The sequence below is a fragment of the Schistocerca americana genome, chromosome 7 (genome assembly GCF_021461395.2).
Source record: "Schistocerca americana isolate TAMUIC-IGC-003095 chromosome 7, iqSchAmer2.1, whole genome shotgun sequence".
In the NCBI taxonomy this organism is placed as follows: Eukaryota; Metazoa; Arthropoda; class Insecta; order Orthoptera; family Acrididae; genus Schistocerca; species Schistocerca americana.
Genome location: NC_060125.1, coordinates 878199 through 903591, shown reverse-complemented (window position 1 = coordinate 903591; position 25393 = coordinate 878199). Strand labels below are relative to the sequence as shown.

The 25393-nt window shown below is 39.2% G+C and overlaps 1 pseudogene; it reads left to right on the top strand.

Moving 5' to 3' along the window:
- Positions 1 to 6671: 6671 nt before the first annotated feature.
- The window catches only part of LOC124622189, a 104967-nt pseudogene continuing 86245 nt past the window's right edge, over positions 6672 to 25393 (top strand).

Genomic DNA, 25393 nt, shown 5'->3' with positions numbered 1-25393 from the left:
ATCCGGACCTGGGCAGAGGGCATGTTTTCCAGCCACTGTTGTGAAGGCACTGTCATACCCACACCTAAGCCCAGTAAGGACAAACAACTTCCTTCTGGCTATCACCCACTTTGTTTACCCATGTCATGAATGGTTTTCTGTGGAAATCCCAGACTGGCTTTGTTTCTCAATTTGGAGAAAGCCTACGACATTTGTTGGAGGACTGGTATCGTTTGTACTCTCTACACATGTGGCCAACTGCGCCATCTCCTTGAGGAATTTTTAAAAGACGAGTTTTCGATGTACGTATGGGGTCTGCCTCCTCGGACACCTTTATCCAGGAAAATGGTGTACCTCAGGGTTCTGTCCTGAGTGTCGTCGTCTTTGCTGTCGCCATTAACCCTACAATGGCCTGTCTCCTGCCGGGCATCTCCGGCTCTCTTTTTGTTGATAATTTTGCTATCTACTGCTGCTCTTCATGAACCTGTCTCATTGAGTGGTGTCTTCAGCAATGTCTTGATCGTCTTTACTTGTGGAGCATGGACAGTGGCTTAAGTTTTTCTACTGACAAAAACATTTGTATGAATTTCTGGCAGCACAGCTGGTTTCTCCCACCATTTTTACATCTTGGGCCTGTTGCTCTTCCATTCATTGAAACTACAAAATTCCTGGGGCTCCTGCTTTATACAAAACTATCTTGGTCCTCCCACTTCATGCTCCCTGCAGCTTTTTCGATGGGTGTGAACCCTTCACCATCTTGGCTTCGTGCGGCAGCCCATCTTCACCTTGACCTTCATTCACTTTCTAAAGACACTGCACCAGGCTCGGTCTATTGCCTTCAGTTTCACGACCTATGCACGGAATTTTGCAGTAGTATCTTTGTGTACACTGATGGCTCTTGGACTGACCATGGTGTCGGGTGTGCCTTCAACGTCAACCAACATTTTTTGGTACTGACGTCCGGCATATTGCTCAGTATTTACAGCAGAGCTCTTCACCCTGTATCAGATCATCGAGTACATCTGCTGACATACTCTTTTCACTGTGTCACTGCTCACACTCTCTTGGCACCCTTCAAAGCCTCTGTGCAGTGTAGACTGTCCATCCCTTAGTGCACCGGTTCCAGGAAAGCTTCCACTTGCTCACTTTTTATGGAGCCACTGTGATGTTTATGTGGGTTCCAGGTCATATCGGTCCAAGAGGTTGCTGACACTGCTGCCAAAGCTGCATTCCTCGTACTTCAGCCCAATAATTCTTGCATTCCCTCTGATGATCTCTTGTTACTTTCTGTCAAGAGGTGGTGTCACTTTGGCATCGCCACTGGTCCTCCATTCATAGGAATAAGCTCTGGGTTATTAAGCCTCTCCCAGTGGCTTGGACAACCTCCTCTCAGTCCTCCTGTGGCGAGGAGGTCATTTTAACTAGGTTGCATATTGGGCACTGCCTTTTTAGCCATCACCATTTGTTAAGTGGTGCTCCCCTACTACTTTGTGCACATTGCACCCAACTTTTAACTGTCTGCCGTTTCCTGAGGGGATGCCCTTTTTTTTTTTAGAGTTTACATTCCCTTTTGGGTTTGCCATCTGAGTTATTGGCCATTTTAGTGAACAATGCGTGGGCTGTCGACTCTGTTTTACTTTTTATCAGTTGTAGCAATATAGTGAAGGCCATTTAATTTTTAGTTCTGGGCCTCCATTTCACTATTGCGTACTTCATAGACCTTTCTCCACATCCCTGTTTCTAGCTGTCCTATCTTCCGTCATTAAACGTTGACATGTAATCATTTTTAACTCCTCTCTTCATCTTTGTGTTTCACAGTTTTGGCATGGACACATATGACCCTAGTTGTTTTTGCGCCCTAAAACAAAATGGGGGAGAAATACAAAGCCCTTACATTCTTTTGTCGACTTATGTCTTTACCTCCCCTTGAGACCTCAAAATTTGTCGGGGAAAAATTCTAAAACATGTCTGTGGAATCAGAGAAATATCAGGGAATTTCACTTGGAGAAACTTGTGGCAAACCTGATTTTAGGTTTTTATATATGGAAATTATTTTTGCTTCTAGTATTGCAGTTCTGAATTGCTGAGTTCATCTTAAACTAAATCTTGTTATTAATCACATATACCATTAGGGAATATAACTTCTATAGGCATGTAAGTGTGAGAATCCATGGGTCCCTGAAGAAGCTTTTTCAAGATGTAGAATAAATAATTTTTTTCCGCTTAGCTGAAGTACCTCAGAAGGCTAAGCCATATGAGTAAACTGAGTGAAAGTGTGTTAGCAATCCTTTGTCCAGTTTGATACAGTAAGAGATTTCTAAGCACAAACTGGGCGGAACTGAGCTTCTCGGTTAACTGACCCACATGCTGGTCTCACACGTGATTGGTATCTGCATTCCCAGGAACTTAGAACACGGGAGCCTAATTGCCCATTTATCCCTACTTTTGATATTCGTATCTGTAAGTCACTTTTATTTCTTTAGAACTGCACAATACAAGTTTTTAGGCATTAAGCTGGTACCTGTGGATCTATACAAGCCTGTTCTGTTATTATCCTGGATGTTTCTGGTATGGATGAGTTTAGATCTTGTATCAATAAGTTTGTGACACTGCAAACATTAGAGTTTTTCCAAAGCCCTCCAGTGCCCCAAGTAAATCATTTTTGTGGACTTGGCAGCAAACACTGTGTGCCACACCATATTTTATGTTCTCCCTTTCTGAGTTTAATCTTATTCCTGTCTTATCATTTGTTAATGTGACCTTCCATTTTCTGCAGTTAAAGTACAACTCAATCCATGCAAGGGGAAGACTTTTAATGCCATACTATTTTAGCTTCCCCTCTCAGAATTTTTTAATCTAAACAGTCAAAGGCTTTGGCAAGATGACAGAGGGGATAATTTCCACTATTTAATTCTACTGGAATTGAATTTGTGAGATATTATGTTGGATTCTCAGTATAGAAGCCTTTACAGAAGTCAAACTGTGTTGTTAAAAAGTTATTCTCTGAATGGTGGTTCACCATTCTAAGTGGATTTAGGTTGAAATACTATGCAGAGATGAAGAGGCTTACAAAGGCAGGAATAGGCTGGTGAGTTGCACCAAAACAGTAGTTGGCTGAAGACCACAACAGCAGCTTCAACTCAGTTTATTGATGGAAATCTAGCTCTTGCTGAAATTAGCTCTCTCTCTCTCTCTCTCTCTCTCTCTCTCTCTCTCTCTCTGACACACACACACACACACACACACACACACACACACACACACACACACACACACTCTTCCTTCTAGCTACCACTCCATCTCTCTTACCAGTGTGTTCTCAAGGTGATGGGACATATGATTCATGCCCGGATGATATGGTGGCTCGAGTCTCACAACTTTTTATGAATGCACAGTGTGGCTTTCAACACGGCATTCTGCAGTGGACCATCTCATTATTTTGCCCACCCATGTCATGAATGGTTTTCTGCAGATATCCCAGATTGTCGCTGTGTTTTTCGATTTGGAGAAGGCCTATGACACCTGCTAGAGAGCTAGTAACGTCCATACTCTTCACATGTGGGGCTTCCGTGGCCACCTACCATGTTTCCTTCAGACATTTTGAAAAGACCGAGTTTTCGAGGTGCATGAAGGGTCTGCCTTGTCGGACACCTTTATCCAGGAAAATGGTGTGTCTCAGGGTTCCATTCTGAGTGTCATTCTCTTTGCTATCACCATAAACCCCATAATGGCCTGTCTCCCACTGGGCATCTCCGGCTCTCTTTTTTTTTGACGATTTTGCCTTCTATTGCAATTCTCTATGAACCTGTCTCACTTAGTGGCATCTTCAGCAATGTCTTGATTGTCTTTACTCGTGGAGCATCAACAATGGCTTTCGCTTTTCCACTGACAAAACTGTCTGTATGAATCCCACGAACGCTGACTGCAAATTTGTATGTCCGTCTGGTTATTTGACCTGTTGTGCTGCCATTCACAAACAGCATTCCAGGAGGTGTTTTCCTACAGGATAACACTTGCTCACATACTGCTGTTGTAAGCCAACATGCTATAGTGTGTCAACATATTGCCTTGGCTTGCTCGATAACCAGCTCTACCTCCCATCAAGCACGTATTGGACATCATCTGATGACAGCTTCAACCCATCCACAAACATCATTAACTGTCCTTATATTGGCCAACCAAGTGCAACAGGCATGGAACTCCATCCCACAAACTGACACATGACACGTGTACAATAGCGTACCAGCATTTGCATTTACATTTGCAGTGGCTTGTCTCACACTCCCATTGATCCTGCAACGTTAATCACTTTACATACGTTGTCTCAACAAATATATTCCTGGTATTTCATTACTCTACATTAATTATTTTTTGGTGTTGCAAATTTTTCCGTCAGTGTACCTGGCCTTTCTTTAACCATCCCTGGCGCAATGCAGAATTCTCTTCCCAGTAGCGAGAAAATGCCGTTATTCCAATTTTGAAATCACATGAATTGCCTCTTCAAATGGACAGCTGTAGTCCAGATTGTTTACTCAGTGTCCTGCAAGTTACTTGAACATATGGTTAGTTGAAGGCTGTATTGTGTCCTTGAATCCCCGGATCTTTTGGCTTCGATCCAGGGTGCTTTTCGCCAAGGGCGCTCTACTGAAGATAATTTAGTCCACTTGAAGTGTGCTATCTGAACAGCTTTTGCTCAGCATCAGTTCCTTGTTGCAGTTTTCATTGATCTGCGTGTATATCTTATGATACCACATGGTGCCATAATGTCCTTGCCACCTTAAAGGAGTGGGGCCTCCATGGCCCACTCCTGATTTTTATCCAGAACTTTCTTCCATGTCACACTTTTTGGGTACAGGTTGGTGCCTCCTGTAGCATCCCCCCCCCCTGCAGGAGAAGGGGCTTGCACAAGGTTCTGTTTTGAGTGTCACTCTCCTTTTTGTGGCTATCAATGATCTGGCGGCAGCTGCATGACATATTTTGTCCCCATCATTTTTGTTCGTCCGCGACGGCTATTGCTGGAGGCAGAATGCAGGGAGCAATACACCAAGCACAATCCTGGGCTTTCACTCATAGCATCCATTTTTTGGCTGCCATGACCTACGTTATGCATTTCTGTCATTGTGTTTTTTAGGACTGGTCTTTGATGCCTAGTTGACATGGCTTCCCCGTCTTTGCCAACTAAAGCAGACATGTAGGTCGCACCTGAATGCTCTTCTATGCCTCAGCGGTGTGGTCCACTCTACTTTGATATGGCTGTATGCAGCATTGGTGCAGTCACACCTAGATTACAGGAATCTCTCATATGACTTTTTATCAGCTTCGACATTACGTCTGGATTCGATACACTATTGTGGGGTAAGACTGGTAACAGGTGCCTTTGGACTAGGCAGCAGTTCCACTATTGTGGGTTCTGCACCATCAAAAATTGATGGCAGCTGCTCACCCATAGTACCCTAACTGTCATCTCCTCTTTCCAGATATGAAATCTACCTCCCAAAACGGCAACACAGGTCTGGGGCTACGATCACCAAGTTTGAGTCTTGGTCAAGCACACAGTTTTAATCTGCCAGTAAGTTTCATATCAGTGCACACTATGCTGCAGAGTGAAAATCTCATTCTAGAAAACTCTTTATCTGTAATTCTCTTTACATATTGGCTATTTTCTTCACATATGGGGGACATGGTCTCATCTGAAATGTGAAACAAGCCTGTAAAAGAAAGGTGGGGGGGGGGGGGGGGCAGTTCTCAATTCTTGAGCAGTGACCCTCATGTTTTTTTTTTTGTGCAATTTGGGTTAGTTTATGTTCAATCCTTGCTCCCAATTTACTCTTTCATCTACCTACTTTTTTTCTCGTCAAGCAGAATGATATTTATGCCCGGTGCTTAATACCTGTTTGTATCACTTACAATGCTGGTATTTATGAATTTTTCAGCATTTGACTCCGGAAAGACCATTTTTCTTTGTAGTGTGGTCTTGCCAACAGCAAATTTTCTGGATGGAAAGTCGCTCAATCTGCTCATATACTTTAAAATTTAAAAGTAAATCTAGCAATGCTAGAATGTATACAAAATACTGATATACCCATTTTCAAGTTGTTGTTTAAAGATTCGCGACTTTTAAAACTTACGTAGATTATCTTTTTGATGATAGAACTTTACATAAGAAGTTATTAAGAACATTGCGAATATCACGTGACGAACAATTGAATGACTAAATCAGTGTTATCAACCCTCATTCATTGACACATGTAATAAATTCATCGAAGCAGTGAAGTTCAGAGCTGTAAAAATTTCTGAAATTAAAAGTATACATTGCCTAATGAATGTATTATTTTGGGGTGAAAGAACACAATAATTATTAGTTTTGGAATGTAATAATTCACTATGGCTTCATTTTAATTCTAATAAGTTTCACACTGTAATGAAACATTGTCTAAATGCCTCTCTTTCTCTCTCTCTCTCTCTCTCTCTCTCTCTCTCTCATTTGTTATAACTTACCGCTGTTATATTGTATTTGTATTGCAGTCATTACATTAAAATTGGCTATATTGATTCTGCAATTTATACTATTATGTTATTGCTAAGAATTGATTTAAAGAATAAACATATATATTTATTTGTAAGATTTTGTAAATTTATACCACTGGAACTCTTTCAAAATATTTGATTGCGTAATACTGCCAATAAATACAATGACTTTCTTTCTTCTGTTTATAATTGTAATAGATGTTGGACACTTTGACTCCAAGTATGTTATACAGAAACGCAGTGATTTTTTGAAAAAGGCAAAACTATGTGTTCGAAGAATTGTGGAGAGGAGGGTACGTGATGTATTTTAAGTAGGTTATAAAGAGTAACTATAACAACAAAAACAATAAATTATTTGTGATTGGCAAGCTTTCGGAGCCAGTGGCTCCTCCAGACAGAAGCGTTGAAGGGGAAGGAAGAAGGGTAAAGGAAAAGGCCTGGAGAGTTCCAGGAAGAGGTGTAGATTTTGGAAAAGTCACCCAGAACTTCGGATTAGGCGAAAAATAGAAACGACACATGTCATATACCAGCTATTATGTAAAAACTGTTCAGCTTTCTACATCTGCATGACTACCACCAAATTATCAGTTAGGATAAGTGGGCATAGGCATAGTGTATATACTGGAAACTCACAATATCCTGTTGCAGAGCATGCTCTACAACATGGCATACGTGACCTCGGCACTTGTTTCACCACACATGCCACCTGGATTCTTCCGCCAGACACCAGTTTCTCAGAACTCCGCAGGTGGGAACTAGCACTACAACGTGTCCTTGGTTCTCACCACCCACCTTGCCTTAATTTACGTTAATTTCTCCTGTCTCAGCTTTTCTTCACTGTAATTACTCTTTGCTTCACTCCGTTTTAGCTTTCTACATCTTTCATTGTCTTTCCCGTCTATTTTCACTGCCCCCTCCCACAACTGTTGCATACAATACACTTACCTTCTCACTCTTATTAACCATACACAGTTTTAGTAGTAATCTCTGTCTTGCATATTACCCTGTCTTCCACCTTTAAGCTCTCAGGTTTCCGAATCTTGCCCGATGCAGTCCCCAACAATTAGTCTTTCCTTCTCATCCTGTACGGTAAGTCACCCATGACCCATGGTTCTGGGTGACTTTCCCAAAATCTACCCCTTTTCTTAGACCTCTTCAGTCCTTTTCCTTCATCCTTCTTGCTTCCCCTGCAACCCTTCAGCCTGAAGAAGGAGTCACTGGCTCCAAACGCTTGCCTATCACAACAGTCTTTTATGTGTGTGTTCTGCCACTGCTTGGTGAGTAGATTTTTTATCTATCCAATTAAATAATTTTATAAAGAGTATCTGTGTGTGATGTTTTTATTGGTATACAACTTGTTATAAACAAAACTTATTTTTACCATTTAATATGTTTCCAGATATTTACCAGTGGTAAAGATGAAATTGGGTTGATTGTACTTGGTTCTGACAAGACACAGAATCCACTTGATTACCCAAATGTTAGTGTGGAATTTCCTCTTGCACTACCTACATGGCAGATGATATCCTTTGTGGAGAAATCTTTTCATGAAAGTGAAATAAAAAGAGATTGGATAGATGGTGTTGTTGTTGGCATGCAAGTCTTGAAAGATGAGCTAGAGTAATTATTTTAAGCTGTCTGTTTCATGACATTCCTGGAACATGTTCCAGAATGTGTGTTACACAAATCACAGTGACATAGTTGTGACTTTATAAACTTGAATCAATATGTTTTTGTAATGAAAAAGAAACAGAAGGCACAATACCTGCAGAAATAGGAAATTTTTTTGTGTGATTTTACTGCATGAATGTTTTTTACAGTTTTTCAGCTCAATAATTAAGGAGGTATTGATACAAGGCTTTGCCAAAAACCCATCTGTCACCTACAATTCCAGCCCTGTCACTGGCATTCCGTACCCCACAATATGACTGGGCCACTATGAAAGCAGCCACATCATTGTCAAATTCACTGAAACTACTGCATAGCAATTTGCTTGAGTATGGCTGCAGTTGTGGTCTTCTGTTTGGTTTAAGCACTGCGTCAATACCTTCTCCTCCATGGATTGTTTCCAGTATTTGGAGATGAAACATTAGGCAGCAAAACGTGCCTTATAACCAAAATCTAATGAACATATAATTAAATTAACTAAAGATGTAATGTTGCACTCTCAGGTAAGACTGATCTTGAATACAAAGCCAAAGTGGAAATTAATTGTAAGCTGCAACATTCATCTCACTTTTTGTTATTAAAATTATTCACAGTGCCATAGGGAGAACTGAGTTTATGTGTTTTATAGAGTCAGATACACGCTGTGGCACAGGGTGCTGTCCATTATTCTCCTGACTATGATGTCCAGCTATGGTAGTCTTCCTTCTTCTTTGGTCTCCATAGTGAATTTGATTTTGTGGCGTGTGGAGTTCAGATGTACAAAGAAGTCAAGAAGTTTGTCTCTTCCATGAGGACAGATGACAAGTGTGTTATCCACATAACAGAAGAAGAAGAAAAGAAGAAGATGGATTTCCATTTGGTTGACATCAGGGCCTCTTCCTCGAAGTGCACCGTAAACATATTCACAATCTCTGGTCAGAGTGGGCTGCCTATTCCGACTCCATCTGTTTGCGGGAGGTGGGTGTGCCATGAGTCAGTGAAGTGGAAAAGTTGAACAAGTAATATGCGTGACGTGTCATACCTCGACCAATATTGAGAACAGAATAAAAAATTCAGAGGCATTACTTTTCAGCACTCCCATGCATATTCTGCATGCAAGAAAAGCTTATGGAGCGGGTTTCTCATTCAGAAATTCTATTTCAGTGTTGGTTGTTTACACGAAGACCGTGTTAAGCATAATGGAAGAAGGAGAAATGTTTATCAGCATTCCAGATTTGGCAGTGGCAGGCTCATGGTCTGCTGAGACTCTGGTTTATTGTTTCACTATATTGCTGCTTGCATTGCTCAGAATCTCATTTTGTGCCAACATAGAATTGGTAGGTTCAGGAGGGCCATGCTAAATGCCTTGCAGGGCCTCAGTAGTGCCACCCAACTAGCACCTGAGAGGGCAGACAAGTGTTCGCTCATGCGTACGTGATCCTGCAGTGAAGTTGTGTACATTTAGTCAGGAAGTGGGCTTGTATACAGTGAGACAGATATCCACACAGACAATGTGATGGCATCTGGAGCAGCACAGACTGTCAAGCCCTTAATGCAGCTCTAGAGAGAGGTGAACTGACAGCGGTGCAACTGACAACAATGCCAGACACAGGAATGGCACTGTGTCATCATGTCAGACGAGTCTCGGTTCTGCAACATCGTCACAATTGATGTACTTGTGTTTGGAGGCTCTGATGCCAACAGACCTGGCCAGATTGTTCCTGTCATTCTCATGCGGGTCCAGCATGTGATGTGATGGTATGGGGTGCAACTGGATACATGTCACAACTTCTGGTTCACATATCCAGTAATTTGGACAGCAGTCATTGCATTTGTGTTTTGTTAAGGCCTATCGCTGTGCCCTATTTTCAAGGGCTCCGTGATTGTAGATTGTATTTTATTGGTCCTGTTGTCTACATAGCAGCTTATGCATAAGACATTGGACAAGTCAAGTTATAAATATACAGGCTGAAAGTAATTTCAAAGCATACATATTTAAGCTTACAATAATACACTTTACACACAAGTATTTATATAACACATTTCATAAATTTAAATATTCTTCAATGGAATAAAAGCAGTGATGCTGTAAATATGACTTTAGAGATTTTCCAAATGTATTGACCTCAGTGATAGCTTTTATGTTTTCAGGAAGTTTGTTATAAAGCTTAACTCCCATGTGAAAAGTACCTTTTTGGCACAGTGCTATGCTGATTTGAGTCATATGTAAGTTCCTGTTTTGTCTGGTAAAGTGCTCATGTATATCACAGTTTTTTTTAGCCTCTGGTCCTTGCCTGTTACATTTAATTTAAAGAACAAAAGGGTTTCCATAATGTATATACACGGTAATGGGAGAATACCAGATTTCTTAAACAGGGGTTTACAAGAGTCTCTAGGCTTGCACCCAAACAAGATTCTAATGGCCCTTTTTTTGTAGTTTAAAAGTGCTATTAGCTATTTTAGAGTTTCCCCAGAAGGTGACCCCATATCTAAGACGAGAATGAAAGTACGCATGATATGCATTCAATACTGTTTTCTCACTACAGCATGATTTTAATGAACAAAGAAGATAACGTGTTTTGGTCAGTTCTGCATTGAGACATTCAATATGCTTGTTCCATCTGATGTTACTCTGCAGCCAAAGTCCTAAGAATTTGGTTTCAGTACTGTTACCAACTGGTTCGTCATTGATAGAGACTGATGGGATAAACATGTCCTTGTTAGGAACATTGTGGAATTTTAGAGCAACAGTTTTCTTACTGTTTATTACAAGCCGATTACTCTGTGCCCAGCTGCTAAGTTGTTTTGTGACTGTGTTTACTGTCTGCTGTAACTGTTCATCGTCGTCTCCTTTTAGTAGAATCGTGGTGTCATTTGCAAATATGATTGATTTGTGTGCATCAATATTTAAGCTTAGATCATTTATGTACAGAAGAAACAGAAGGGGTCCCAATACAGATCCTTGGGGTACACCACATTTTATTTGTTTATAGTCAGATAAGTGATTAGATACAGTTTTTAGTTCAATATTTGTGTGCTTGACGCACACTGCCTGCATACGATTTGTCAGGCAGGAACTGATCCACTTGTTGGACAGACCTCGAATACCATATCTTTCTAGCTTTGATAGCGGAATTTTATGGTCCACCATGTCAAAAGCTTTTGACAAGTCAATAAAGACTCCTATTGTTTCCTGTTTTTTGTCCATCAGGTTTAGGATGAAATTGATGCACTCATAGACAGCAGTTGTCGTTGACCTCTTATTTCTGAATCCATGTTGTTCATTACATAGGATGCTGTTTTTATTTATAAATTTCATAAGTTTCTCATACATAACTTTTTCCAGTACTTTAGAGATGCAGGAGGAAATTGTGATGGGTCTGTAGTTATTTACATTGTCTTTATCCCCTTTTTTATATACAGGAATAACTTTTGATGTTTTTAACACATCAGGGAAAGTGCCTGCCTGAAGTGAGCAGTCGCATAAATGTGTGAGTACTTCAGTTAGGTTTGATGCGCTCTCCTTTAACACTGTTGCAGGTATACCATCAATACCTGCCGATTTGGAATTTTTTAGTCCTTTTATTGCTTTAGCTACTTCATCTTGTGAAACAGAACCGATGTACATTGATCCTCTACATGTACTTATTTTATATTCATTTGCCTGGATGCTCTTAAAGTTTGATTGTAACATATTTTCAGCAACACCTGTGAAAAAGTTGTTAAATGTGTTAGCTACTTCTAAGGGGTTTGTTACTTTTTTATTTTTATGTGATAGTGTTATATTTTTCCAAGGTTGTCTGTATTCTCCACATTCTTTTTTTATAACACTCCACATAGCCTTTGATTTATTAGCTGAATTATAAATGATTTCATCATTATGCATTATTTTTGCTGCTTTTATTACTTTTCTTAATATTTTGGAGTATTTTTTATAGTATGCGCGTACTACAGGTGATGAATTTTTCGAGTTACATATTTCATGAAGTAGTCTTCTCTTCTGGCATGAAACCCTTATTCCCTTTGTGATCCAGCTGTTTGTTCTAGAGTTTCCCCGTATGGTTAATGTTTTCAGTGGGAATGCAAGTTCAAAGAAATGGGTTAATGTATCAATGAAAGTGTCGAATTTTTCATTTATATCATTCATTTTGTACACTCCTAGCCATTTTTCTTTGTGTAATAAGTTGTTGAAGTAGTTCACATTATGCTGATTATAGCTTCGATATGCTGTTCTAAAAGACATGTTGTTAATAATACTGCCTTGTACTTTTATGCTTAATATTTGAGCAAGATGATCACTAAAACCTGCATTGAAAATTTTTAGTGAGGTGTTGTGTAAACTCTTATTTACTAGAAACTGATCAAGAGCTGTTTGACAAGTTTCTGATACTCGGGTAGCTGCTTTTACTTCAGTCTTTAAATTGAAGGACGTTGCAAGGTTCAAAATGTCAATATTGAAGTCACCACAGATTATAAATTCACAATCCATTTTATTTACTTTATTTAGCAATGACTCCATTTTGTTTAAGAAAAGTTCAAAATTCCCAGACGGTGATCGGTAAACTGTAGCAATAACCAGGTTGAACTGAGTAATTTTTATAGCTGCAATTTCATAATCCTTTTCGACATTTGCCCTAGTTAAGTCAGGTAGTGTAATAAAATCTACATTATCCTTTGTGTAAATTGCTATCCCACACTGTTTGCTGTTTTTCCTGCAGTAGTAAGCAGCCAAGACAAATTTGTTTATTTTCGTATTCTGGATTAATTCTGGGTTAAGCCAGTGCTCAGAAATGCATAACACTGAGATATCATTAAGTTCATGTGTTAATAGAACGTTAATTTCATCGATCTTATTACGCAGGGATTGCACATTATGGTGATAAATTTTTAAATCGGGCGTATTCACAATTTGGTAATTGGGAATCATATTTACAGCATCACATACCTCTAGTTTAAATTAGGAATGTCAGCAGCGTTGTATTTTTGTTCTTCTTTCTTGTTTATTTTGTTTTCCTCGCTGTTGGAAGGATGTTCAGGAAGCTGATAAATTGTTCTATCCCTTACAAGTCTTTCTTTGATGTTATCTTTTAACAAGATAATGCAAGACTACACATCACCTGAGCTGTACTGAGCTACCTCGATACAGAGAGTGTTCCACTGTTGCCGTATCCAGCATTTTCTTCAAATCTGTCACCTGTGGAGAACGTCTGTTCACAGGATGCCAAGAGATGGGTATGCCACCAGCCGCCAGCCACCAGTCGCCAGCCACTACAGTTGAAGAACTCTGACATATGACATTCAGTTGAGTAGCATGAAATGATGTACCCATGGCTGTAATCCAACCTCGATTTGATATCCAGTGTGATGAGAGCTGTTCTGCTTTTCCAGTTTCAATACTGAAATTCATATATTATTTTTATGCTATCCTAACCAGATTGGACTGTGGTGTCATACAGCATAAAATATCTTACAACATGTTGAATTAGTTACGAGAAGTGTAGAACAGCCAGCAGGGGAAAGATGTTGGCAATGAGACAGCTTTTATGTATAACAGCAGTACAGTGTTTCACAGTGCATAATGCTTCCGCAGATTGAGAACAAAATGTGTGGTTTGCTTTCATCCATTTTCACAAACATAGCCTAAAAAATAATGTTGACATTACTGTGCATTTCACTCTGAGGCATATTGCACTCTGAGAATGTTCATCGAATTCAGTTACTTTGTATTATATTTCAGTAACAGTGACATAATAGCAAATTGGACTGTATGAGTTTTTACGGATTTTTTTTCCAGACACACACTACCATTTCTTCAGATTTATTTAATTTGGGTATAAATCCTTTCCAGCATATATGCTGTACACAAAATGTTGAACATAAAATGTAGCTATCTGCTGATTTAACATCTTGCTGAGTATACCGGTACAATATTTTGTTGTAACAAATAGTTCAATGTATTTTACACACTTATAAACTTATTTATACAGTTATAGTAATTTATACCATTACATTTATGTTGTACCTTAATGTTCTGGAAGACGATATTATAAGGAACCTCATACTTTTCCTGGATGATAGAGTTGTCTATAATGAATTATTGCCTGAAAAAAATCTGCACAAATTTGAGTCAGATCATAACATTTCAATTTGGTCCAAAGATAGGCAACTGAGTTTAAGTTTTCAGAAAAGTAAATTGGAGCACATCACAAAACAAAAAAAAGACGGTATTGTATGACTACATTATCAAATAATCACAGTTTTAATTGGTCAACTCATACAAATATCTGGATGATATGAAATGGTGACATAGACTCACTTGCAGGCAAAGCAGAATGCAGACTTCAATTCATTGGTAAGATACTGGAAAATGCAATCAGTCTATAGAGGACATTGCTTACAAAATACTTGTGTGGCCCATTCTAGAATATTGCTTAAGTATGACCCATAACAAATAAGGCTAATGGCAGACATTGAATGTATACAAAATAGTGTAGCATGATTGATCATAGATTTATTTGATGCATGGGAGAGCATCAAGAAGCTACTAAAAATTGGAAATGCCAGACAAGTGAAGATAGACGCCAAATATATGACAAAACCTAATTTATGAAATTTCAGGAACCTGTATTAAGTGAGGTATTTAGGGATTATGCAATAACCGCATATGTATCACTCCTATAGGGACCATGAAGGCAAGATTAATTACAGCATGCACAGAACCATTTAAAGAATCATTCTTCCCACACTCCACATGAGCATTGAATGGGGAAAAACCATAATGTGTGGTACAACAATGTACTTTGTCGGACAAACCCACAGTGGTTTATACAGTGTGCATGGAGACATGGAATCAGTTGACAGTAGCTGGGTAATGGTTCATATTGATTCCCATTTCCCTGTTGCAGTAGGTGATCTTATGCCTCTAATTATTTTTTCATTGCTATCTTAACTTGCATTCTTCAATTCAGTTTATTAACCCTTCTTATCTCTTTGTATTAGGGCAAATGTACAGTTAACTTTTGAGGAATTTGTATTTTCAATTTATCAACGGGAGTTTTGTTTCATATGCAGCAGCAATGTTACAAATTATTTGTTTCAGTTTCTTTAGAATAATTTGCTGTTTCATGGGTGCCTTGAAGGAAATAAAAGATCTCGAAAGTGTCTTAATGACAACCGATGGCCTCATGTTGACAAGACAGCTGGTTGCCTTGCAGAGAGCAGGGCTTGACGGTCTGAACATCAGCTTAGACACCCTGCAGTCCCAACGCTACAACCAGATCACGAGGAGGAAAGGCTGGGAGCGTGTCATGGTTGGCATAGATCTAGCCTTGCAACTTGAATACGACCCTGTGAAGGTATTACTAGTGCAGCTGTCATCGCATGCAGACTTTCATAAACAAAATATATAAATCTGTTGTTAAGAATATCAATACAAGAATCACCATTTTAAAGCAGTATGCCCACACCCTTGCCCCCATCCCCGCTCCCACCCTCACCGCTGTCTCCACACTGCATCTGTAAGTGAAGGAAGGTATATTAAGACAGAAGAAGTAAATTTTAGCTGACGATGCTAACAGTTTCGTAGTTTATACAACATAAAAAAAAAGATGCCTTGCAAGTTTACCAATTAAAAATCTTACATTTTCCTCCCAAGAGAGTCTTATGAGACTCAAGATCTTTACAGTTTCTCTTTTTTTCTTTTGTGTCTTTAGTTTAAAATAAGTTTCCACTATTGTGGTGTTGTTTTGGTAAAAATACTCGATTGTTTGGAAAAATTATTCTTAATTCTGTAGTCACATTTTTGTTGTGTCTAAGTACTACTGGTTTCAGTAGCAAGTGCCAGCATCAGTTCATCTTATTATCAAACATTTCTGTGCAAAATAAAAGCTGACCACTGTGGCCGAGCGGTTCTAGGCACTTCAGTCCAGAACCGTGCTGCTGCTATGGTCGCGGGTTCGAATCCTGCCTCAGGCAGGGATGTCCTTAGGTTAGTTAGGTTTAAGTAGTTCTAAGTCTGGGGGACTGATGACCTCAGATGTTAAGTCCCATAGTGCTTAGAGCCATTTGAACCATTTTGCAAAATAAAAAGCTTCTGTACAACTGCAAACTAGACATACCATTTTCAGGGTGCAGTTCACATCTATTGAAAGCACAACAGTGACCTTTACTTTTAGTAGATAAGACACCTACTGAAGTAAGTGACTTGATGACTGCACACAAGAAGTTGTCATTTATTCCATATGTAGCTACCATGCAGACTCATATTTTGTATTAGTTTGTCCTTACTCTTCCAAAAGGTTAAACCTTGTCTCTGCAGCCACAGCTTCCTCTCTTCAGCAGTTGTCTTCATCTCCATGTGTGAAGAAAATCCCATTCATTGATCATATTGTTTAAGTAGGATGTTCTCAGTCATCCCCTTGTTTTCTTACCTACGATCTTGCCTTCAGAAATGTTTTTTAAAAGATTATCGTCTCCAGTTAAGTGTCCAGTGTATTTTGCTTTGCCCTGGCCTATAACTTTCAGTGGTTCTTTCTTCTCTCCTATTTCCTTTAATTTTTCTGTCAATGCAGCTAGTTCTTGTACTTCTCCTCCAGAACCACATTTCAGCAGGTCTGAGGCGAGCTTCCTTTGGCTTTTCTAATGTACAGATTTTGCATCTGTGTGTCAGAACACTCCACACAAAGGTCTTTACAAATATTTTCTTAATGTGGAAGCTGATATGTTTATTCAGTTGCAGCTTCTTCTTATTTTGGAAGGAACTCTTCACCTGTGCTATTCTTTTCTTGAATGCCTTGAAATATTGATTGTTTTCTTGCAAAATGCTACTGAGATATTGAATTTCAGTTCCTTTCTTGAGTTGCTCATTGCCTGTTCTTGTGTCAGTCCTACCTCCTCCTCCTTTCTTGTCTGTAGCCATAACTTTTGTCTTCTTTGTATTCATTTTTAGCTTTAGTTTTACCACTTCTTGATTTAAGGCCTGAAACATTTTATTTAGTTCCTACTCTGATTTACTATTGTGATGTCGTCAATCTGCAGTGTATATGCATGCAATTAAGTTTCCATATCGACATCATGCTCCAAAAACCACCTAACTGTGTGTGGCAGGGGGTACGTCTCATGCCACCAACTGATCCCCTCTGCCTTTTTCCACTTGTGAACAGTGCTTGGGAAGAATGACTGTCAGTACACTTCTGTATTATCTCTAACTTCTCAAATTTTCTTCTCGTGATCATTTCGTGAATTGTATATGAGAGAAACTATTATGTTGTCAGACTCTTCTCGGAAACTACTCTCTCGAAATTTGGGTAGTAAATCTTTCCGTGATGCACAACTGCTCTCTTATGGCATCTACCACTGGAGTTGCTGAGCATCTCTGTAATGATCTCACAGCGACTAAATGATCCTGTGACAAAACGCTCCGCATTTCATTGGATCTTCTTTCTCTCTTCTGTCAGTCTTACTGGGTAAGGACACAGGGGTAATTTACATTCACTTAAGATTCTTCCTGTGAATCTTAGTCTGGCATCTGCTTTTCTATTGCTGTTTTATGTGGTCATTCCACTTTAAGGTTGCTCTGGATAGTTACTTCTAGATATTTTATGATAGATTCTGTTTCCAGCAATTTGTCATTAATAGTGTAGTTGTACAGTATTGGATTTCTTTTCCTGTGTGTGTGTGTGTGTGTGTGTGTGTGTGTGTGTGTGTGTGATATGTTACATTTATTTATGTGCAGGGTCAACTGCCAGAGCCTACATCATTCACCAATCCTCTGCAGGTCATTGTGCAAATTGATACTGTCTTCTGTTATTGCTACTTTCTGGTGGACAAGTGTAGTACCTGTGAACAATATTAAGGAGCCTCTGACACTTTCTACTGGATCATTTATATACATTGTAAATGTAATGGTCCTATCACATTTCCATGGCGTATTCCAGAAATTACCTTTTGATTCTGGTCATCTTTTCTTTGTTGTTGTTATTACTTCCTAGATGAACATATTAAGGAAGTAAGGTGATAGAAGGCACCCGTATCTCACTGCCCTTCTGGTTTTCCTTCTTTCATATCCGGTTCAGTACTCTGACTTTAGTATATACTCAAAATTAATCATCTGTCCTTCCACTTTGGACATTACTTTAAGGAATGATGATATAATGGTAATCTGTTTATTAAACAATATTTTAATGATACACTATGCTTTCTGATCATATAGTGGCTTGATGATGGAATTTGATACTGAAATTAGTAATCATTAGACAAAATAAAAGTGAAGCTATAATAAAAGAAAGTAATATTTTGGATCATGTCAGTTGTTGTTCCAAACAACAGCACGTCAGGAATAGGTTCAAATGGCTCTGAGCACTATGCGACTTAACTTCTGAGGTCATCAGTCGCCTAGAACTTAGAACTAATTAAACCTAACTAACCTAAGGACATCACACACATCCATGCCCGAGGCAGGATTCGAACCTGCGAACGTAGCGGTCATTCGGTTCCAGACTGTAGCGCCTAGAACCACACGGCCACTCTGGCTGTCCAGGAATAGGTACTAAATTATTTGTCCGCTGATGACCTCACAGCTTAGAACACTAAAACACAAATGTTAATTGTTTGTTATGTGCCCTGGTAGAGTTTACAGCTGTTTACAGTTCACGATTGGTTGTTGGAGATTGGACATTACTCACATAGTGTATTTAGTGCACAGTGCAGAAAAAGGCAGTGTCCAGAAAAGTAAACAAGTGTAAAGGCAAAAGTTTCATGACAGGATGTTGTGTCACCATACTTGGAAGACAATTATAGCCAAAGACAGAAATTTAAAAGAAACTGGCTCATTTGAGCTGCGGAGACCTAGTTGAGGATTCTCAGTAGATAATTGTTAGCACAGTAGAATTTATAAAGAGACAATGTCAGTTCGTGTCAGGGAAGGTTGATTGGTAAGTATCTATCAGCTTTCTCGTAAAACTCACAATTTGAAGAATACACATCAAGGAAAAGGTAGAAGTCCAACAGTGTCAAATCTAGACAATAATATCGATCATCCAACAGTTTTGCAAAATCCCCAGTTGTACTTTACTTACTTACTTACTTACTAACTTACTCAGATTTGCTGTGTACCATACAAGGAACTGGTTTCCACTAGTTCACTTGATCAGCTGCCAAGTTCTCACCTTCCTCCAAGTTTGTGTCCATGGATTGAAGATTCATTGCAAAAGTTCCAGGTGTTAAAAGGTCTTCCTGTACATCTGTATCTGTCCATTGATTTCAACAACAGTGTTGATTTTGGGATTCTTCCACCTTACATGCGTAGAACATAACCTGCAATCCTCAGTCTTCTTTCAACAATAATTTTGTGCAGGCTGTGTAGACCTCTTATTCTCAGCACTTCATCGTTTGTAACTTGGTTGGGTTAACATCTTCAGAATTCATCTCTAGCATTGTTGGTGAAAAACATGGAGACTGTGTGCTGATTTTACTGACATTTTCCAAGTCTCACACATATAAACGATAAAGGAGTGCAGTCAAAGCTTTGTTGGCATATTACAGACCTAATTGCCATATGGACTGATTTTCCAGTTCTGCTGGTGATTTCTGCATCTGTGACCTCATTATTACATACAAAGCTACCGAGATATGGCAATCTGTCAACATCTTGTATTATCTTCTATTGCACTGTAATCGGGGAAGAGACGAGTAATTTCCACTTACTTTGCACATTCTGTTTACCTTATCCCTATTAATTTTCAGCCCTACACAATAGGGCATTTAATGAGAAAGCATATAAAAATTAACTTGATGCCTTCCAAGGAGATGGTATCTACTTAGTCTCTACTCCTTCAAGCCTGACTTTGTAAGTGTAGACCAGACATGGCTTAAATTCAGAGAAATAGTATCGACATCAATTAAGAGATATATACCAAATAAATTGAAAGGATACCAAATAAATTAAAAGGGTGGTGCACAAAATATGTCAAAACTCAGCTGCAGAAGCAATGAAAAAAAGCATGTCAAAATTTAAAAGAATGCAAAATCTCCAAGATTAGCGATGTTTTACTGAAGCTCGAAACTTAGGGTGGGTTTCAGTGCAAGATGTGTTTAATAGTTCCCATAGTGAAACTTCGTTTTGAAATCTGGAAGAAAATCCAAAGAGGTTCTGGTTGCATGTGTAGTACACCAATGGCAAGACACAACCAATACCTTCACTGCGCAATAGCTGTGGTGATATTACTGATGACAGTGCTACTAAAGCAGGGTTACTAAACACGGATTTCTGAAATTTCTTCACCAAAGACAACAAAGTTATTATTGCAGTATTCAAATCAAGAACAACTGCAACTGTGAGTAACTTAGTAGTAGCTCTCCTCAGTGTCATAAAGCAGTTATGTTTCTTTCAGAGAATGCTGATACAATAGCTCCATTAGAAATCATATATAGCCCTGGAGATTCTAAAAGGTATCAGATAGATTATATAATGGTAAGACAGAGATTTAGGAACCAGGTTTTAAATTGTAAGACATTTCCAGGGGCAGATGTGGACTCTGACCACAATCTATTGGTTATGACCTGTAGATTAAAACTGAAGAAACTGCAAAAAGGTGGGAATTTAAGGAGATGGGACCTGGATAAACTGAAAGAATCATAGGTTGTACAGAGTTTCAGGGAGAGCATAAGGGCACAATTGACAGGAATGGGGGAAAGAAATGCAGTAGAAGAATAATGGGTAACTTTGATGGATGAAGTAGTGAAGGTAGCAGAGGATCAAGTACGTAAAAAGACGACTGCTAGTAGAAATCCTTGGGTAACAGAAGAAATATTGAATTTAATTGATGAAAGGAGAAAATATAAAAATGCAGTAAATGAAGCAGGCAAAAAGGAATACAAATGTCTCAAAAATGAGATCGACAGGAAGTGCAAAATGGCTAAGCAGGGAGGGCTAGAGGACAAATGTAGGGATGTAGAGGCTTATATCACTAGGGGTAAGATAGGTACTGCCTACAGGAAAATTAGAGAGACCTTTGGAGATAAGAGAACCACTTGCATGAACATCAAGAGCTCAGATGGAAACCCAGTTCTAAGCAAAGAAGGGAAAGCAGAAAGGTGGAAGGAGTATATAGAGGGTCTATACAAGGGCGATACACTTGAGGACAATATTATGGAAATGGAAGAGGATGTAGATGAAGATGAAATGGGAGATACAATACTGCGTGAAGAGTTTGACAGAGCACTGAAAGACCTGGGTCGAAACAAGGCCCCTGGAGTAGACAACATTCCATTGGAACTACTGACGGCCTTGGGAGAGCCAGTCCAGACAAAACTCTACCATCTGGTGAGCAAGATGTATGAAACAGGCGAAATACCATCAGACTTAAAGAAGAATATAATAATTCCAATCCCAAAGAAAGCAGGTGTTGACAGATGTGAAAATTACCGAACAATCAGTTTAATAAGCCACAGCTGCAAAATACTAACACGAATTCTTTACAGACGAATGGAAAAACTAGTAGAAGCCGACCTCAGGGAAGATCAGTTTGGATTCCGTAGAAATACTGGAACATGTGAGGCATTACTGACCTTACGACTTATCTTGGAAGAAAGATTAAGGAAAGGCAAACCTACGTTTCTAGCATTTGTAGACTTAGGGAAATCTTTTAACAATGTTGACTGGAATATTCTCTTTCAAATTCTAAAGGTGGCAGGGGTAAAATACAGGGAGCGAAAGGCTATTTACAATTTGTACAGAAACCAAATGGCAGTTATAAGAGTCGAGGGACATGAAAGGGAAGCAGTGGTTGGGAAGGGAGTAAGACAGGGTTATAGCCTCTCCCCGATGATATTCAATCTGTATATTGAGCAAGCAGTAAAAGAAATAAAAGAAAAATTCGGAGTAGGTATTAAAATCCATGGAGAAGAAATAAAAATGTTGAGGTTCGCCGATGACATTGTAATTCTGTCAGAGACAGCAAAGGACTTGGAAGAGCAGATGAACGGAATGGATGGTGTCTTGAAGGGAGGATATAAGATGAACATCAACAAAAGCAAAACGAGTGTAATGGAATGTAGTCGAATGAAGTAAGGTGATGCTGAGGGAATTAGGTTAGGAAATGAGACACTTAAAGTAGTAAAGGAGTTTTGCTATTTGGGGAGCAAAATAACTGATGTTGGTCGAAGTAGAGAGGATATAAAATGTAGACTGGCAATGGCAAGGAAAGCGTTTCTGAAGAAGAGAAATTTGTTAACATCGAGCATAGATGTAAGTGTCAGGAAGTCATTTCTGAAAGTATTTGTATGGAGTGTAGCCATGTATGGAAGTGAAACATGGATGGTAAATAGTTTGGACAAGAAGAGAATAGAAGCTTTCAAAATGTGGTGCTACAGAAGAATGCTAAAGATTAGATGGGTAGATCACATAACTAATGAGGAAGTATTGAATAGGATTGGGGAGAAAAGAAGTTTGTGGCACAACTTGACCAGAAGAAGGGATCGGTTGGTAGGACATGTTCTGAGGTATCAAGGGATCACCAATTTAGTATTGGAGGGCAGCGTGGAGGGTAAAAATAGTAGGGGGAGACCAAGAGATGAATACACTAAGCAGATTCAGAAGGATGTAGGTTGCAGTAGGTACTGGGAGATGAAGAAGCTTGCACTGGATAGAGTAGCATGGAGAGCTGCATCAAACCAGTCTCAGGACTGAAGACCACAACAACAACATATAGCCACTCATTTGATAAAGATCCATACCTAGAGACTGAAAAGTTGCTCAGGTCACACCAATGCTCAAGAAAGAAAAGAGGAGTAATCTACTAAATAACAGACTCATATCACTAATGTTGATTTGCATTAGGATTTTGGAACATATATTGTGTTTGAATATTATGAATTATCTCAAAGATAATGATTCATTGATAAATAGCCAAGATAGATTCAGAAATATTGACCTTTTAAAACACAGCTAGCTCTTTAGTCACACAAAGTAATAAGTGCTGTCAACTGGGGCTCTCAAATTGATTCCATATTTGTAGATTTCCAGAAGACTTTTTGAAACAGTTCCTCACAAGTATTTTCTAATCATCTTGTGTGCCTATGGTGTATTGTCTCAGTTGTGCAACTGGATGTGTGGTTTCCTGTCAGAAAGGTCACAGTTCATAGTAATTGATGGAAAATCGTCAAGTAAAACAAAAGTGATATCTGACATTCCTCAAGGAAGTGTTATAGACCACCTGCTGTTGCCGATCTACATTAACAATTTAAGAGAGAATCTGAGCAGTCCTCTTAGATGATGGTATCATTTACAGTCTTGCATATCATTTACTGTCTTGTAAAGTGATCAGATGATCAAAACGAACTGCAAAATGATTTAGGCTACCTATCCATATGATGCAAAAAGTGGTAACTGACCTTAAATAATAAAAATTGTTATGTCATCCGCATGAGTAGTAGAAGGCATCTACTAAATTTTGGTTACATGATAATTCACGCAGATCTAAAGGCTGTGAAGTCTATTGAATACTTAGGAATTACATTTACAAATAACTTAAATTGGAATGCCCACATAGATAACGCGGTGGAAAAGCAAACAAAAGACTGTGATTTAATAGTAAAACATTTAGAAGGTTAGGATTACTAAAGAGACTATCTACAACTATACTTGTCTGTCCTCTTTTGGAGTATTCAGCATGGTGTGAGATCCTTACCAGATAGGACTGACAAAGGACATCATTTAAAAGTTCAAAGAAGGGCAGCTCATTTTGTATTATTGGGAAACAGGAAAGTGCATGCCACAGATATCGCATGTGAATTGGGGTGGCAGTCATTAAAGCAAAAGCATTTTGCTGGAGCAGGTTCTTAAAATTTCAATCATCAATTTTCTCCTCCGAATGTGAAAATATTTTGTTAGAGCCCTCTTACATAGGGAGAAATGATCATTGTAATAAAATAAGAGAAATCAGAGCTTGTACGGAAATATTGAAGTGTTTGGTTTTCCTCAAATGCTGTAGGGGAGTGGAATGGTAGATAAATAGGTTGAGGGTGGTTCTCTGAACCCTCTGCCAGCAATTAATTGTGAATTACAGACTAGTCATGCAGATATAGATAATGTAGATAGGCTTTCAATATTGTGCACTGATTCTCTAATTTTATACATTGCTCAAATACTTTCGTGGCGCTTTGGAGTGACCCCTTCAAAATAACACTTTACCAGTCTTCTTAATATGTATTTTGGTAACCAGGTTGATAAGAAGTTACAACAATACTCTCTTATTACTCCCCAGTTTTGGGTTTTATTAATGAACAAAATCGCCGCAGTGTTCCATAACAATTACGGGCTGAAGTTTCCTGCTGATGGAACCAATATGATTTTCTGTGTTTCTGAGCATACAGGTTGTGTATGCTGTTTGGAGCCTGTTGTATGCTGAATCAAATGTTTTTATTGTTGTGATCTTCCATCTGAAGATTGGTTTCATGGAGTTGCCCATGCTAGCTTATCCTCTGTGACCCTCTTCACCTCTGGGTAACTACTGCAGCGTACAATAACTTGAACTTGCTTACTGCAGTCAGTTTTTGGTCTCCTACAGTTGTTACCCCCATTATATTCACAGATGACCACATATTGTGGAAATTGCATATTGTAATGTAGGATGCAACAATAAGGTACAGAAAGTTTCTGTTGAAAATTACGAATTATTTAGGAATAAAGGAGATGGCTCACCAAAAGGCAGAAGCACTGTCTCATCGATAGGCACACGAACAAAAGGTATGTAGAATGAGATTTTCACCGTGCAGTGGAGTGTGCACTGATATGAAACTTCCTGGCAGATTAAAACTGTGTGCCGGACCAAGAGTCAAACTTGGGACCTTTGCCTTTCGTGGGCAAGTGCTGAGCTATCCTTGCACGACTCACGACCCATCCTCACAGCTTTACTTCCACCAGTACCTCGTCTTCTACCTTCCAAACTAAAAGGTATGTTACTTGGCGAGCTTCCAGAATGCACTTTCTTTTTCTAGCTGTAGGGAAAACATGTGCGCGCGCCCACACACACACACACATACACACACACACACACACACACACACACACACACTCTCTCACATGCGCATGCATGTCTCCTTATGCTGTGGTCGCTCAACTGCCAGCTCTTTACTGGCCCATGGTGAGTGTTCTGGAGTGAGGTGGGGCTTTAGAGTGGGGTAGGATGGGGTGGGTTGAGGCAATGTGAGAGATGGAGAGAGATGGGAGGGGTTTGGAGGG